Raw genomic sequence first — 15,293 nt, 5'->3', positions numbered from 1 at the left:
GCATGCTTCTAGTCCCAGTCTTTAATCCCAGCATTTGGGATGAAGAGACAGGCGGATCTTTGAATATAAGGCCAGCATGGGTCTATAGAGATAGCTACAGGAAAACTCTATCTCAACCAAAACCAACAACAAAAATCCAAGAGATTACAACAAAAACAGTGGGTTGGTTTCTCAAGACCCTGCAGCAGAGCGTCTCTAAGGTACTCCAGACAGAGTCATGCGTGGTAGAACCCATGTGTTAGTGTCTCCTGTTTAAGAGTAGATTTCTAGTTGGGTGTGGTGGTTTACAGGTGTTACCCTAGAACTCTGAAGCAGAGGCAGAAGCAGAAGGGTCAGGAGGTACAGACCAGCCAACATGTAGAGAACTCCCCCCACGTCCTCAAAAGACTGCTCTCCTATATTCATCCTTCTGCATCAAAAACGAGACACACTATACTATAGCAGGTATCTGTCAGCCTTCCTGAGACAAGCCAGCCCAAACAGCATTCCCACAACAATCAAGTGCACCTTAGCTTTATAAAGTTGCATTTTACTGACTTATTATATGTGGGTATGTGTATACGTCTGGGTACACGCTGGCCACAGTTTGTGTGTGAAGGCCAGAACAACTTGCAGGAGTCAGTCATCTCCTGCCACCATGTTGCTTCCAGCAATCAAACTCAGGTCATCAGGCTTCTTAGCCAGCAACTTTACCCATTGAGCCTCCGTACCTCATCATTATCCTCGATGCTGCTTTATCACCCATCATCCTTGAAGCTGCTTTTGAATATAAGAACCTGGCCAGTGCTAACCAATGCTCACCCCCCCACCCCCAACATACATATAACATCCCCTCCTCTTCTTGGATACAAAATGACAGTCATGTGATCACAAACCATCTACTCTCACAGTGACAGTCACAATGTGCTTAACACCATTATTCACCCACAGCTGCACCACTTCAAAAAAGAAAAAGTGTGTACTGATTGTCTGTCCTTGTTATTTATTAATCATTTTAATCATTCAAATTACTCCTGCAAAGAAAATGACTTAGCATCTCAAAACCCACAGTTTTATATAATGAACATACTATGACTTATTTTGAAACCAAAAATACTTTCTTGCCAATTTTCATTGAAAATGGTAATGAAATGACAGGACTTAAGAGAATAAAATAAGAATTAAAGCTGGGCAGTGGTGGCATACGCCTTTAATCCCAGCACTTTAATCTAAGCTCTCTGGAGGCAGAGGCAGGCGTATCTCTGTGAGTTCAAGGGCAGCCTTGTCTACAGAGTGCCAGGATAGGCTCCAAAGCTACACAGAGAAACTGTCTCAAATTGTACAAAGCTATCAGAGAAAACTGGTTGTAATTCCCAATGTTTGAAACACACTATGAAGAATATACTAAGGTATGCTATGTTAAAAAAAAATCAATGCTGAATTAACATTGAAATGGGCCTCCTGCCTTATGGAACCACAGTAAAGCATGTATTTCAAATGAGCTTTTTCTAAAATCAATCTGTTTTTGACTCATTTAAAATAAAAGCGAAGTGGGCCAGAGATGGGGCTTAGTGGCAGAGGGCTTGCCTGGCACATACAGTGCTCCATTCTTCAGCACTCCAAAACCAAGAAGCAAGAGGGAATTCTTCCTGTCACATGGTACCAAACTGCACCTCAATATCACTTTTCTGAGGAAAAAGTACAAGTCTTCTTGTTGCACCTTTTTTTTTTTAAGACAGGGTTTCTCTATAGCTTTGGAGCCTGTCCTGGAACTTACCTTCAGACCAGGCCAGCCTAGAACTCAGAGATCCACCGGCCTCTGCCTCTAGAATGATAGGATTAAAGGTGTGTACCACCACCTAGTTTTTTTGTTTATTTGGTTTGGGGTTTTTTGTTTTTGATTTGTTTTGTTTTGTTTGAGACAATGCCTGATCTGGAATTCTCTATGTAGACCAGGCTGGCCTTGAACTTGAGAGATCCACCTGCCTCTGCATTCTGAGTGTTTGGCTAAAAGGCGTGTCCTACCATACCAGCCAGGCTTGCAAATATCTCAGTAACACATTCAGGTAAGATAAGAGTAGCTTGGGTTCACAAAGGACAGAGACAACCTCATGAGGAACTTCTGAATTTTGCTGCAATTTTAAAGCTTTCACCTCATTATTTCATCAGTCTCAGCGGTTTTCCTTTAAAAGTTTTCATTTCATCCTTAGGCAGCAGATGGCCTAAGAGAAAACAAGACATACACAAATACCTCAGACATGCTAGTTGCCCCCACCCCCCACCAGTCTGTTAGAGGACCAAAATAAGTGGCAAGGGGTGGACTGTTCAAAATTGGGTTCACATGTTTGTCACCAAAACCTGGATCCTGAATGAACTTTTGACACCAATGGCAGACATTCATTAAAAAGCAACCACTTAGTGAGGGACATCTACAACTAACTTAGATGCCCAAACCCACACATGTTAAGGTCATAGTGAGGTGAAGGTCCCTCAACTGTTTACACAAAAGAATCTAAATTTTCCAATTTTAAATTTCAAAATGTATTATTTGAAATCCAGTTTTACACCACCACCACCACCACCACCACCCTCCCACCCCCCAGCCCCCAACCAGGCTTCTCCTAAGCTATCATCCAACAAGGCTGGCCTTGTTTCGATGTACATACACCCTCTTCCCCTGGAAGCAACAGTCCTCACTCACTAGGACATGACTGGCTACTTGCTGCTTGCTCAGTCCTGGAATGACATGGAACTTTCTGAGAGTCGAATAGCCCTGATTCTCTTCATGGCAAGAGCACAGGGAACACGCCTGCATGCCAGCCTCCGGTGTGTAGCAACTCAGCAGAAAACATTCTGCCTAGTTCCAAAAAGATTTCTGTCAGCTGGGAAGCAAAGTTAGCACAGTAGAGTCCTGGAGGATGCCTGGGCAGTGGGTAGTGAGTCTGCCATCACCAAGGGTACTGATACCAGACAGACAACCACTCTACAGGGACAATTTCCTCCTCCCTTGTGGAATTCTGAGGTTCAATCTTTGTCTTTGGCACCCAAGGATCTAAGGGAGAGCCCAGTACACACACAGAAGACACACAAGTTTACTGTCAAATAAAATATTGATGAAACTATCGAAGACAGTGAGGGCATCAGGTGACTACTGGGGGCCTTCATGTGCTTCCAATGAAGAACTAAGTTAGAAAATCAGGTCATGAAAAGAGCTCGGAGCCAGGTGGTGGTGGTGGCACACACCTTTAGTCCCAGGCACTCGGGAGGCAGAGGCAGGTGGATCTCTGTGAGTTCGAGACCAGCCTGGTCTACAAGAGCTAGTTCTAGGCCAGTCTCCAAAGCCACAGAGAAACCCTATCTCGAAACCCCCCCCCCAAAAAAAAAAGGAAAAGAAAGAAAAAGAAAAGAGCCTGGAACTGAGAAATCTTGAAGAGTCCTAGCTTGGGCCTTACTGAAAGCCTCTTCCCATGAGCCCTTTGCTCATAAACCAAACATAGTAAAACTAGAATGAATGAAAACTTACCAGCTTTGAAGACTTGAGTGCACAGGGCAGGTGAGACGAAGGTGCTTGCCACCAAGCCTAACAAGCTGAGTTCAATCCTAGGGCTCCACATCATTTCAAGAGAGACTAGATTCCCAAACTGTCCTCTGACCTTCACACCTGCACTGTAGCATGAAGTCTCATGCTCACAAATAAATGTAATTTAAAACAGTAACAGCGGGGCGGTGGTGGCACACGCCTTTAATCCCAGCACTCCGGGAGGCAGAGGCAGAGTTTAAGACCAGCCTGCTCTACAGAGTGAGTTCCAGGACAGGCTCCAAAGCTACGTTGAGAAACCCTGACTCAACAATCAATCAAAAACCCAATACTAATGATAACAACTTTATGTGTACATCTCATCTGAATACAATTCAAAAGCTCAGACCATGGACAACAAAGTTCCTGTTCCCTTTAGAATTAGGAAACTAAAAAGAGAGGTAGAAGAAAGAAGAAAGTCACTCAACTGCTCCAACTAAGAGTCTACCTAACATCCTCCCTCTCATCATTATTCTTTAACAAAATAAACAGTAAAGGTAGAGAAAATGTAAAAAAAAAAATTGATTTTTAAAAGATTAATAAAACAAAAACCTTATAAGTTTTGCTTAGTCCCACCTTCCAACCTTAGAAAAATTAGAAATGCCAATGACAGAAGCAACCCAACTCGATAGGCTTCAGTGACCATCCTACCTTTATGTCACACCAAGTCCACCAAGAGTTTTCAGAAACTAGCTTTCTAACTGATCTTGCAGACCCAAGGAGAAACCAGAAGCTTCCTCCTGTCTGTCTGCCTCTCTACTGTGGGTAGGCGTGGCCCTCAAAAGGCTAATTTCAAAATGCCACTCCCGGGCCTAATAGGTTTTATTCACCTCAGGCAAGATGCTCCAGCTGCTTCCTACTTGTCACTCTAGCCATAAAGTCCTTGCACGTCCTGGGCAGCTAGTGCATGCCTTTAATCCCAGTAGAAGCAGAGGCAAGTAGATTCCTGAGTTGAGGCCAGTCTGGTCTACAGAGTGAGTTCCAGAACAGTCAAGGATACACAGATAGAAACCCTGTATCAAAAATAAATAAATAAATTTTGCTTTCTAATCCCAGTACTCCTAAGCAGAGAAACAGACGGACCTCTGTGAGTTTGAGGCCAGCCTGGTCTACACAGAAAGTTCCAGGACAGTCAGGGCTACGTAGAGAGACCCTGTCTCAAAAAACAAAAATTTTACTTTCTCCATCAAAAAGAAACTCGGTTATAATTAAAATGAAAAGTTAGCACAGCTGACTGCATCTGCCAAATCTTAGTGTGACCTACAGCTAGCAGGTAGGCATTTAAGAGGGACAACCATGCCCTTGCACATACTGGGCAGTACTAATAACTTCATCCTTAGAAAGGATGCTGTAAATTTCTGTTCTTTAATGTTTGGCTCTTTGGTGGTGGTGTTCTCTCGCCTCTCTCCCTCTGATTATTTAGCAAGGAAACCTAGGCACATGGTTTTATATTATGATTTGTTTTTTCTTGAAACTGGGTCTCACACACTCCAGGCTTGCCACAAACTATATAGCTGAGGATGACCTTGAACTTCCGACCCTCTCCCTTTTCTAAGTTCTGGGTAAGAATCCAGGGCTTCCTGGATGCTAAGCAAGTGCTCTACAAACTGAGCTGTTATGCTGTGTTTTGAAATCCCTACTCCAGTTCCCCAGAATCATCTCATCGCTATAAAAAGTGTGTATCTTTTTGAGAAGGTTAAGACTGAGATGATTTTGTGTATTCAGAAGCATTTTGTTCCATAGCAGTTTCAGTCAGCGTAAAGGAGGGTGCCCTAAAACAATGACAAGTCTTCATTCCTATGACCTATAACTAATATCTACCAAGTATGTGCATGTACACACACACCCCCACACACGAATGAATGAAAGAGGAGTAAAGGAAGATCCACATCCTGTATGTTTCTGGTTTGGTGTTTTGTTTTAAATCCAAGCAGCAATGGGAGGGGGGAAGAAGTTGAATTATACACAGACCAACACTCCTATTAACTCATACCACTAATGAAGCAAAACTCTAACTAAGCAAAGAAAATGGGCCCACTCGTTGGAGCTCTGAAATGATCTGGTCTTTGATCTGGGTGCCCATCTCTCCTATTTAATGTAAACTTCAAACCAAGAGCCATGAAAAGTGGTTATAATTAGTAAAGGCCCCAGTGTGACAGCTTTTAGAGCACCCAAGCATTCAAAGTCTCTCTCTGCTTTTTTTTTTTTTTTTTTTTTTAATGAAACTGAGCCAACTTTTATTTTAGGACTTCAAAATTTCCCACCAATGTGCACCTAGAACCAGACCTTGGCATGATGGGTGTGCAGGAAAATGTGTATGCCTGTTTCCTTTGCTGCGTTTGTAGCACTATTTAGACCTCAGCTCCAAATTACATGTGGCTCTTCTCCAAAACATATTGGTTTTTGTATCAGAACCCAGCACATGCTAAGGCATGAGCACCAGCTAAGCAATCAGGCTAGATACTAGGGATGGAAAAGAAAAAAACAAAAAAAGGCTCCTGAGGTGGGAAAACATTGTTGGGAGGGCTGTTCTGTAAGGAGAACAAAACAGTCCCTAGAAAACAGGGTTTGGGGGGGGGGGAAAGGTAAGAAAGAATACTAGCTGGAGAAGAGCTGGGGACGCAGCAGGAAGAAGAGCCCATTTGAAAGTATAGACAATTACTCAGAATGGCAGTGGTGCAGGGAAACGCGCAGGAGCTCAGGCTAGAGCCTGCATGTGGAGGCTGCTGATGGAGGGCCCTGTGGGCCCTGCGGAGGCCCCTGGCTTTCCTCCTGTAGACACAAGCAGCCGAGGGCTGTTTTGAAACGGACAATACACACCACTCTGTGGACAATGCAGGGTGAACTGCAGAGCAGAGGAACTGGTGACAGGAAATTAACTTAAAGAGACATTTGCAACACCCGGAGGGGTTCTGCCCAAAGCGGGGACGGAAGACAGCGAGGTAGACAGCCTGGCCTGGCTGCCTGGGTACACCTTATACTTCAGATCCCTTTCTGGAAGGGAGGGAGATAGATGACTTTCATTTTTATAAGTACCTGCAGGGTGAGGTGCCTGAAGGTTCCAGCTTGGGCAAAGTTGTAAAAAAGAAGCACTGGGAGTTGCCCGTTCATAGGTGAGATTAGAGGGCAGGAAAACACCCCAACACTGGAGGCAACAGTCCCTTCCCTTTCTTAGGTAAGGGGCTGAAAGGTGACTGCTGAGCTATGGCACTGCGTGCCCTCAGCACAGCTGGTCCACTGGTGTGAGAGAGAAATGCTAGGGTCCAGAGGCACACAACAAGACTGGGAGCCCAGAGGAGCATCAGTCCTTCCTGTTCCCAAACACTGGCCCCTTTACTCCCATTGCTCCAGGCCTTACCAGCTGCCGGTTTGAAAAATCACAGGATGGTAGCAGAGGAGCACAACCACAGGGTTAAAGCAGGTGGTATTTGTATCCCTCTCCTGACAGGGTTAGACATTTCCTTCTCGGGTCCCAAGAACATACAATAACTGTCTCTCCACCTCCATCCCTGTGCCCTCTTCTTCTTACCGCCCTATCCCACCTTGCCACGTGATAACCCACCCCCTCTCAAGAAGAGATGTCTGGATCAAAGACCAGGCTCAGATAGATAGATAATTATGTAAGAATTTTACAAAAATTTGAGAAACAAAATGAAGAGAGACTATGAGTGCTCAAAAGCATCGAGCAAGTAAGGGCAAGTTCAAACACTTAAAAAAAAACGTATATTCCACATAACTTACAAAATGAGGGAGACCCTGACAGAGGGATGGGAAAGCTAAGCACCTACAAGAGCGGCTTCCTGTCAGTGGTCTAGGTTGTTTTAGAAGCAGACGAGTTCTGGAACTTATTTACTAACAGAGTTTTCAAAAATGTTAACACCACTCAACATTTTCCCCACCCTCTAACTGTCTGTGAAACTTCGAACCTGCCAACCAAGCTCCCTTACAGGCAAGCGACAAAGAGCTTACCTACTTTATACAATTTTACATCTCCCAACAAAATGCACGCGATACGGAGGGCACATTCAGTCTGCTCGAGACAAGACTGCTGTACCCCTCTTTTCCTTGGGAGTACCAGGGATCAAAGCCAGCTCAGCAGAGTAGAGCTGCACCCTGAGCCCAGCGGCTGGAAAGTAGGCTTTTTCCACCTTGGCCCTGGACATCTGAATAATCACGTCTCCACTGCATGAGAGTGGACGGAGGATGCCCTTCGATAGTGCATTGCAGGAGATGTAGTAGCATCTGATCTCGATTCCTTAAAGGCCAACAGAACCGCCCCCCCCATGGGGTTGGGGAGCAATCACAGTAAAATATACCCAGACACCATTCCTTTGATGAGTAAGTCCTAAGGTTGACACCTGGATTTCTCTTAAAGCCCATCCTTAATCAAACCCCCTTAAGAAGAATCTGCTAGTTGTGTCTGCTCCCCACCCTGAAAGCAAAAATAAATAAATAAATAAATAGATAAATAAATAAATAAATAAATAAAATTTAAAAAAAAATGCAGTGTGCAGTGCCGTCCCCCACCCCCAATTGAGATACTTCTAGGTTAATTCAGTCAGAGGTAAAGGAATTGAAAAAATTCCGGAAAGGAAATCTGGAGTGGATACCCACAAAGCATCTTGAGCTCAAAATATACCACTTTCTTCTATATACAGATTTTGACTTTCTGGAACATTAATTTTACCCTCCCAACAATGCCCTGAGGTAGAAAAGCTACTGAAAAGATATGTATAATCCCATTTGGTGGCAGCAATACTGCCGGGAGGGGGGGGGGTTGTTTGTTTGAATCCCCTTACACCTTCAAATTCAAGCAAAGAATTACTTCCAAAAGGACCTGGCCTTATTTTCAAACACCACCACACAGAGAGAAATCCACAGTATATATGAAATACTGAGTCCTCTGAGGCCAGGCTGCTTTCAACCAGCAGTCAGAGGTCAGAGGTCAGGATGGGCCCAGCTGTAAATCTGTGCTGTTCTGAGTTTAAACTTAGAATTTTTGCTAAATGTCTTCACAAAAGGAGGCTGAAACTTAGTCTAAGAAGCTACACCTCCTCCCACCCTCAACCCAAAGGAAATGTAAAAGTAATTCAATGACCAGCCCATCAAACGCTTTTATAACAATCCTTTCCCAGTCTTGGAAAAGGGGGTAAAGGGGATGAAATACCAAGCAAGCTCAGGGGAAAAACAAATAGAGCATTTAAAAGCTTTATCTAATTACCCCCACTGAGACTTTTTCTCTTCAGTCTGGCTGTCTGACAAAACCAGTGGGGGTTTTCGTTCTCTTTCTCCACCCTGTGAGTTGCACCGCCCTCAAGGAGCCCTCAGGTGAATTGCTGCAGTAGCAGCCAGTCCCCAGGCCCCGGCCTTTACGGAGGTTTTCAAATTCTCTCAGCATTAGTTGCCTGAATCACACAGAACAAACAGTCTCCACCCTCTCCCACTGCTTTGTCTGAAGCACCAATTCACCAACCAGCAGTCACCTCTACTGATGGGCAGACGGCTAACCTGCAGCCTGCAGGCCCATCAAAGAAGTGTGCAGATCACAGCTCCCTGTCCCCGCCTCCCTACCCACCCGTCCCCCCCTTCAACTACCAACAAGCAGGGTGAAATCTCCAGGCACACTCAGCTGCCCTTCAGACCATGTTGGGCACCCAAGGAACGTGACAAGAGAGACCTTGAGAAAAACTGGGCTGATGACACAGCCCAACAAGACTAACTGCTCACTAGGAAGAGCTCCTCCCCGCCTTCCTCATTCTTCTACCTCTGCAGTAAAGAAAACACCAGCAGACAGGTTTCCTCTCCTTGGTCGGCTTGCCATGTGGGAGTGGGGGAAATTAAAAGCAAGCGATGCATTTCAGAAAGCACATCTCATGCCTCCCTCTGGGTTCAGATGGTGTACCTTTTTACCTCTCTCTGATTTATCCTCCACCCCTGGGCATGGCAAGCATTCTTTGACCTCTGCATTTGAGAGACAGACTTGGTTGTTTCTAGCCAGGAATTACAGTCTAAATCTGAAAATTGAGAGACAAGACACGAGAAAATCTGCGAATCTCTCAATTATATCTGAATATAAAAAAAAATATGACTCAACAAGTCCTGTCTGATAGGTCAGAAAGACACGTATAACCTTGAGTCAGGGAAGTTTCTGGCTTTGCAGCAGGCCTGCCACTCAACAGAAGTGATAGTTTCCAGTCACCAGTTCAACCCAACTTGCATCTTTCATCTCCATGAAAAACTTCAAGAACCTTGAAACATACTAAAGGCAAAATGCAAACCACAATACCTTTTGCCTTCTAACATCTGCTCAGTTCTTCCAAATATATTCTAAGCCTGGAATAATTGTTTTTAACAGGGTTATCTATGTGCTGGATTGAATAAACAGAGCCAGAGAAGTAGGGTAACATGGCCCAGGAACAGCCATATCCACATCTAATCTAGGAGGAAAGAAAGCTCCCTCTGTGTCTTCATCAGGAGGGACTATATTGCAGTTACTATTGATAACTATATTGCACTTCTATCTTTTGAATGCAAATAGGTTTAATAAGATACAAAGGTAAAACATCATTTGGTAGAATTTCCAAAACAAACATAAAAATCTGTTATTAATTCGAAAGCAGGTGAAGCTACACACATAACAACAGGGAAGCTCAACCTCTTAGGAGACAAGAAAGTCATCCCAGACAAGCTGCCATTTGATACCACAGCACTGGGTCAGAGAATACTGAACTTCAATTAAAGACACTTACAAAAGAAAGATGATTTAAATAACAAAAACAAAAACCAACTTTAACATCCTACCTTCCTAGGTCAAAAAACACGGAGGATTCAGAAATTAATTAAACCTAGTAAATAATGTAAAACAGGGAAGGACTCCCTTTCAAAAAAAGCTTCGGTTAATTTTAGCATCCTTCTGTTTAGCTGCTTAGCAACCCTTATCCTATGACCTTCTAAGCACCACCTACTTTTCAGAAGGATAATGAATAGAAACATCAAAAGGACCCACTTCTCACTGCTTCTAGAGGGCCTGTTTAGCCAATTTTTGTAAAAGTTTATATTAACTATGCCATGCAAAACCCTAAGAGGATAGAATTTTTCAACTTCATTAACCAGGAAATGTACTTAGCTGAAGCTGTTAAGTGATGTTAGCAAGTGAGCACACAATAGCAAGAAAGACTTCCAAATTGACCTAGGAAGTGAACCAACGCAGCAATTCAAAACAGAAAAGTAAAAAACAGAAGTTTGCTAACAGCTGCTAGCCAGTGCCTGACTTAGGGCAGATAACCAATAAACAGCTGTTGATCCGATGAGACTAACACACTTAGGCTTTATTTTCCTCCTTCCACACTCAAGTACCTGCACTGGGTGCAAATAAGCTCTCTTGGATAGTTCTGCCTGAAGAAATCTAAAATAAAGTTCCCTTCCATCCAAAGGTCACTTGTTCGATGATGTAAATGGTTAGGAATGGATACACCACCTGTACCAGCTGAGTCAAACAAACACTCCCCATCACGTCCCCAGTAAGGGTACTGTCTGAGCTTCTGATGAGGAATAAAGCGGTATCCAGGGAAACGAAGAGAATAATATTCCATGTACCACTGAGCATCAGCAGCATTTCTTAGGATAAAGTCTTCCTTAAAAACCAAACACTGTGAAAAAAACTACTAGCTTACTTTAAAAATACTTAACTGTTAAGATTGAGACAGTGTAAGTTAACCAACCTGAAACGGAGAAGTTAAATTAAATCAAAGTATTCCTCTCTCCCTTTCTTTTATAAAAATTGGGGAGGGCATTTTTTTCACACATTTAAAACTTGATTAGAGCCATTCCAATGTTTAATTCATCAGTGTAACCAAATACATCAAAGCAAGACCCATCAGGAGATACCCCAATGGGCAAAGGTAAAACAAAACAAGACAAAAAACAACTCCAAATCTCTAAACCGAGTCCACCCTTGCACGTAATGTTTGAAGAGTATACTGAACTCTTTCCACAAAAACTATGGCTTCTTTAAAAAGCATGTACAGAATTTTCTTTAGAGTTTAAACCAAGCCTTTAGCCTCCAACTCAGACTTCCGGGTTAAATTATCTTGGAAACTATACCTGCCTACTCAAGAAAGCATCAAACTTCGAGGATGTGAAAAAAAACAACACATTCTTTTCTTGGCTGTTCTCATTTCTCCACCTTCCACTCCAATTAACTATTGCACAATACACTCGCACTCAGACACAGACCACCACATTATCTGAAGAAGTAATCTCACAACCAGGGGATGCACAAGCAGCAAGTCAGCCTTTGCAGAGATCATTTGCTGAAATACTTTGCCAACTTCCAACATCCAACAGGCAAACTTTCTTCCCATAAGCTTTAACAAGGATATGCTTAGCTCCAAAACAAGAACGAGGGCTGAAAACCTGAAGGCAACGTTTTCAACATCCCCCAAAGGTTGTTTTTTAATTCACCCCTGTATCGGTCTCCACCACCACCATTACCAGCATCCCCCCAAAGAAGAAAATCCCCTCCAAAGTGCCCCGAATGTGTGCTGCTGTTGGCTCTGAAGCCGTGTAGAATTTCGTAATGGAATGTGAACTGCTCGTCCGGATCTGGGCTCACGTTCTATCTCTTAACCAGTAAGGAGCGAGGGAGGGCAAATCTGCTGAGCAAGGAGAAATAACTTTCCTCCTCTTTTATAACCCATCACGGATGCACCGAGGACGAGGGACGCAAGCTGCACGCGGCGCCTGTCAAGTGGCCGAGCTCGAGCCCAGTGGGGTCCCCGCACCCCTAGACCTCGGCCCGCTGCCCGCGGGCACCGTCGCTGCGCCCCGCACTCACCCTGGGCCAGAGAGCGGGTCACATCCTCGAGGCGACCCTGGCCCTGTACAGAAAACACACCCGCCTCCCAGGGAGGGGGCCGGCGACGGGAAGGACCTCCCCTGCTCCTTAGCAACCATTAAGGTCGCAGTTTCCTAAGAGACCGCGAACCGGGTGGGGGAGCGGGGAGCTGGGCCCGATGTGGGGGGGTTCCCTGTCGCCGTCGTCGGTTCCCCTCCACCAACCACGGTCACCGGCTTCCCCCACCCTTCTCGCTCGGCGGTGCGGGCCGGGATGTGAGGAGAAAACGAAGCCCCAGAACTCCAGAAAAATTGGTCCAGAGGGCGGCGGACAAAAGTTTCCTAGCGCGCTCCACAGCTGGGCGGTGGGGCGGGCGCCGGCCCCGCCTCGGATGCTCCCGGCCTCCTTCCTGTGCTCGTGACGGCGCCGGGCGAGAGCCCCCCCTCCGCGATGCAGGCTCGCCCCATGCCGGGGGCTCCCCGAAAACTCGTACCCAGTCAACCTCAGAGTCACCAACAATACGTGTCGGCCCGGCCCGGGTGGCCGCCTCCCCTCCTCCCCAGCGACGGTGGTCGCCCGCAGCCACCAGCCGGGAGTCCGCAGAGGGCTCGGGGCTGCCTGCCGCCCCTCCCGGACGGCGCCGTCCGCCCGGGAGGATCAAAGTCCGCAGAGCAGGGCGCGGCGGATGCTCCCACTGAGCAGCCCCGAACGGGCAGCCCCCCGCGCCTGCACCCCGGGTGGGCACCCCCGGATACCTTGCGGCGGCGGGCGGGCTCCGTCATCTCCGTGCTTCCCGACCGGAGAGAGACTAGAAAGTATGTAGGAGAAAAGTTTCCCCTCCCACATGGGGGGGAGGATGTCGGGGGAGAGAGGGCGGAAGATGGAGAGCAGCGCTGGGAAGATGTTTCTGGCCCGCGGTGCGCGCACCATCCGAGTCCCGGCGGTACTGGTTAAAAATAAACTCGGCGGCGCGGGTCGGGCCGGATTCCTGCGCTCGGACGGCTAATATGGATGCGCATCAGGTCCTGCTGGCGGGGCGCTGCGGCGGCTCGCGCAGGGAGCTGGTTGGCAGAGCCGGCGGCTCGGGAAGGGGAAAGGAGCGGAGGAAGGGGAGGAGGAGGAGGAGGAGCGGCCGGGCGCGCAGCCCGAGGGGAGAGGGCTGCCCAACTCATCCCGGCCACCCCTACCCCGCACCCCCAACCGAGCGCATGCTGCGCGGCGTGGGGCGTGCGGGTCCTTTCTGCCAAACGCTGAGTTTAGAAAGTACACCGCGCTGTGCACATTTCACCCTCCCCATCCCCAAAAAGTTCTTTAAAAGGTCGCTCCGGCAGTGACCGGGACATCTCACAGCCACCCGAGTGCCGCAAGCGGGGACCCGGGATGCGTACTTACGGCCCGGCAGGGTGCTGGGCTCCCAGGCATGATGCGGTAGGGACCGGTGGGCTTCGGGGAGAGAACGAGGAGAGATGCAAACTTGTTCCGGAAAAGGAATCAAAATGGCGTTTCTGGATGTGCAAAGTTCATCAACTCCGCAGTCACTTCCCCTCCTCCTCTTCTCCCATAGGGAGGGAGGTGGGCGAGGAGCTGGCGACCCCGTTGCCCCAGCCGTCTTCTCGGCCCCCGCCTCGGCCCCCCGCCCCGCTTCCTCGCCCGCACGCTCGGAGACTCGCTCTCCCCCTCTCACCCTGATAAGTAGACACATCACGTGTTGCTCCTGCGAGTCTCCTGGGGACGTGTTACAGAGCTGCCGCAGCAGCCGCGGCGGCTTGAGCTGGGGGAGTCGGGAGGACCGCGGTACCCGGCTGTCCCTGTCGTCACCCCCGCCCCAGTTTTAGCTAGGCAACCGCAGTTGCCACTATCCCAGGATGGATGGAGGTGGAGTCCCCACCAAACCCCCTACAGCAGACCCAAATTTGCCCCAAGCCTTCCCTAGGCGCCGGGGGCCAGGGGCGGGCCCTGCCGCCCGAGGGGAAGGGTCTTAGCGACTGCAGCTGAGCGAATTTCCGACCCACCCAGCGCTCACTGGTGACCACTATCTCCGGCTACCGCGCCCCCTCCTCTCCAGCCCCTCACTGCCTGAGGCTCACAGCCCGCGGCTTTCCATCACTTTACAACACGGTTTGTTTCACTATTTTAACAGAATCAGGGGAGAGGCAGAGATGCGGAAAGGAGCTTGGGGGGACGTCTGGGAGGCCCAAGAGAGGGTAGTGTGCTGAAGGTAGACCCCGGATCTGGCTCCGGTTCCCCGAATCTGAAAACAGTGCCCCACCCGCACAGTTCCTTCTGTACGTGGTCCTCGCCCTGCATCCAGGTGGGGCTAGTAGAGGATGGGGCCGGAGATTAAAGAGCAGGCGCTTCACCCCGCCCCCAACCTCTTGCAGTTTCTCTCCCAGGTTGGTCCTTCCCACCAGCGCAGCGACTTTGGAGCGTGCTTCTCTTCTGACAAACGCAAGGGCCCAACGCATTTGTCACTTTGCCTTCTCACTTTGCCAACAAATGATGCTTCGGTGGAGGCTGCCTGCCCGAGAGGGGCCTAAGGATGGCGCCTACCTCCACCTTGTCCCCACCCCGCGACGGAATGGCTGGTGCTGTGTCATCCACGTCTCCCTTCAAGGCGTCAGGGAAGCCACATGCAATATCTCTTTCTTTCAGAGGGCTCCTGTTTCAACTCTGAAAAAGCACGGGTCCTTCTGAGAGCCTCAATCCATCCCCGGGGCTCCTGGAGCCACCACACTGCCTTGGCCCGAGTTATCACAGAACCCAGAGAAACCAGGCCTCAGCTGTGCTTCCTCCATAAAGCAGCTGACATGTTTCCAGCTAGTAAAACAGTTTCTACTTAGCTTCCAAAAGGGGCTTGTTCTCGGCATGTGGATACATCTTCAGACAGATAAGAATGATAGT

General features: G+C 47.7%; 1 protein-coding gene across 4 annotated transcripts in view; it reads right to left on the bottom strand.

The window, feature by feature from the left end:
• Window positions 1-14,017, bottom strand: part of Rreb1 (ras responsive element binding protein 1) — a 125,773-nt gene extending 111,756 nt beyond the window's left edge. Inside the window, exon 1 of one of the 4 annotated variants that reach the window (XM_027410372.2) lies at window positions 13,781-14,017. The gene's annotated coding sequence lies outside the window, so the exon portion shown is untranslated. Of the gene's footprint in view, window positions 1-12,392; window positions 12,909-13,147; window positions 13,278-13,780 lie in introns of those variants that run through there. The other 3 variants (XM_027410370.2, XM_027410371.2, XM_027410374.2) reach the window with 3 other exon arrangements.
• Between the last annotated feature and the right edge of the window lie 1,276 nt (window positions 14,018-15,293).

Source organism: Cricetulus griseus, chromosome 3 (assembly GCF_003668045.3).
Source record: "Cricetulus griseus strain 17A/GY chromosome 3, alternate assembly CriGri-PICRH-1.0, whole genome shotgun sequence".
Classification (NCBI taxonomy): domain Eukaryota; kingdom Metazoa; phylum Chordata; class Mammalia; order Rodentia; family Cricetidae; genus Cricetulus; species Cricetulus griseus.
Note: the sequence above shows the minus strand (reverse complement) of the source record. Positions and strands in the feature narration are given on the sequence as shown.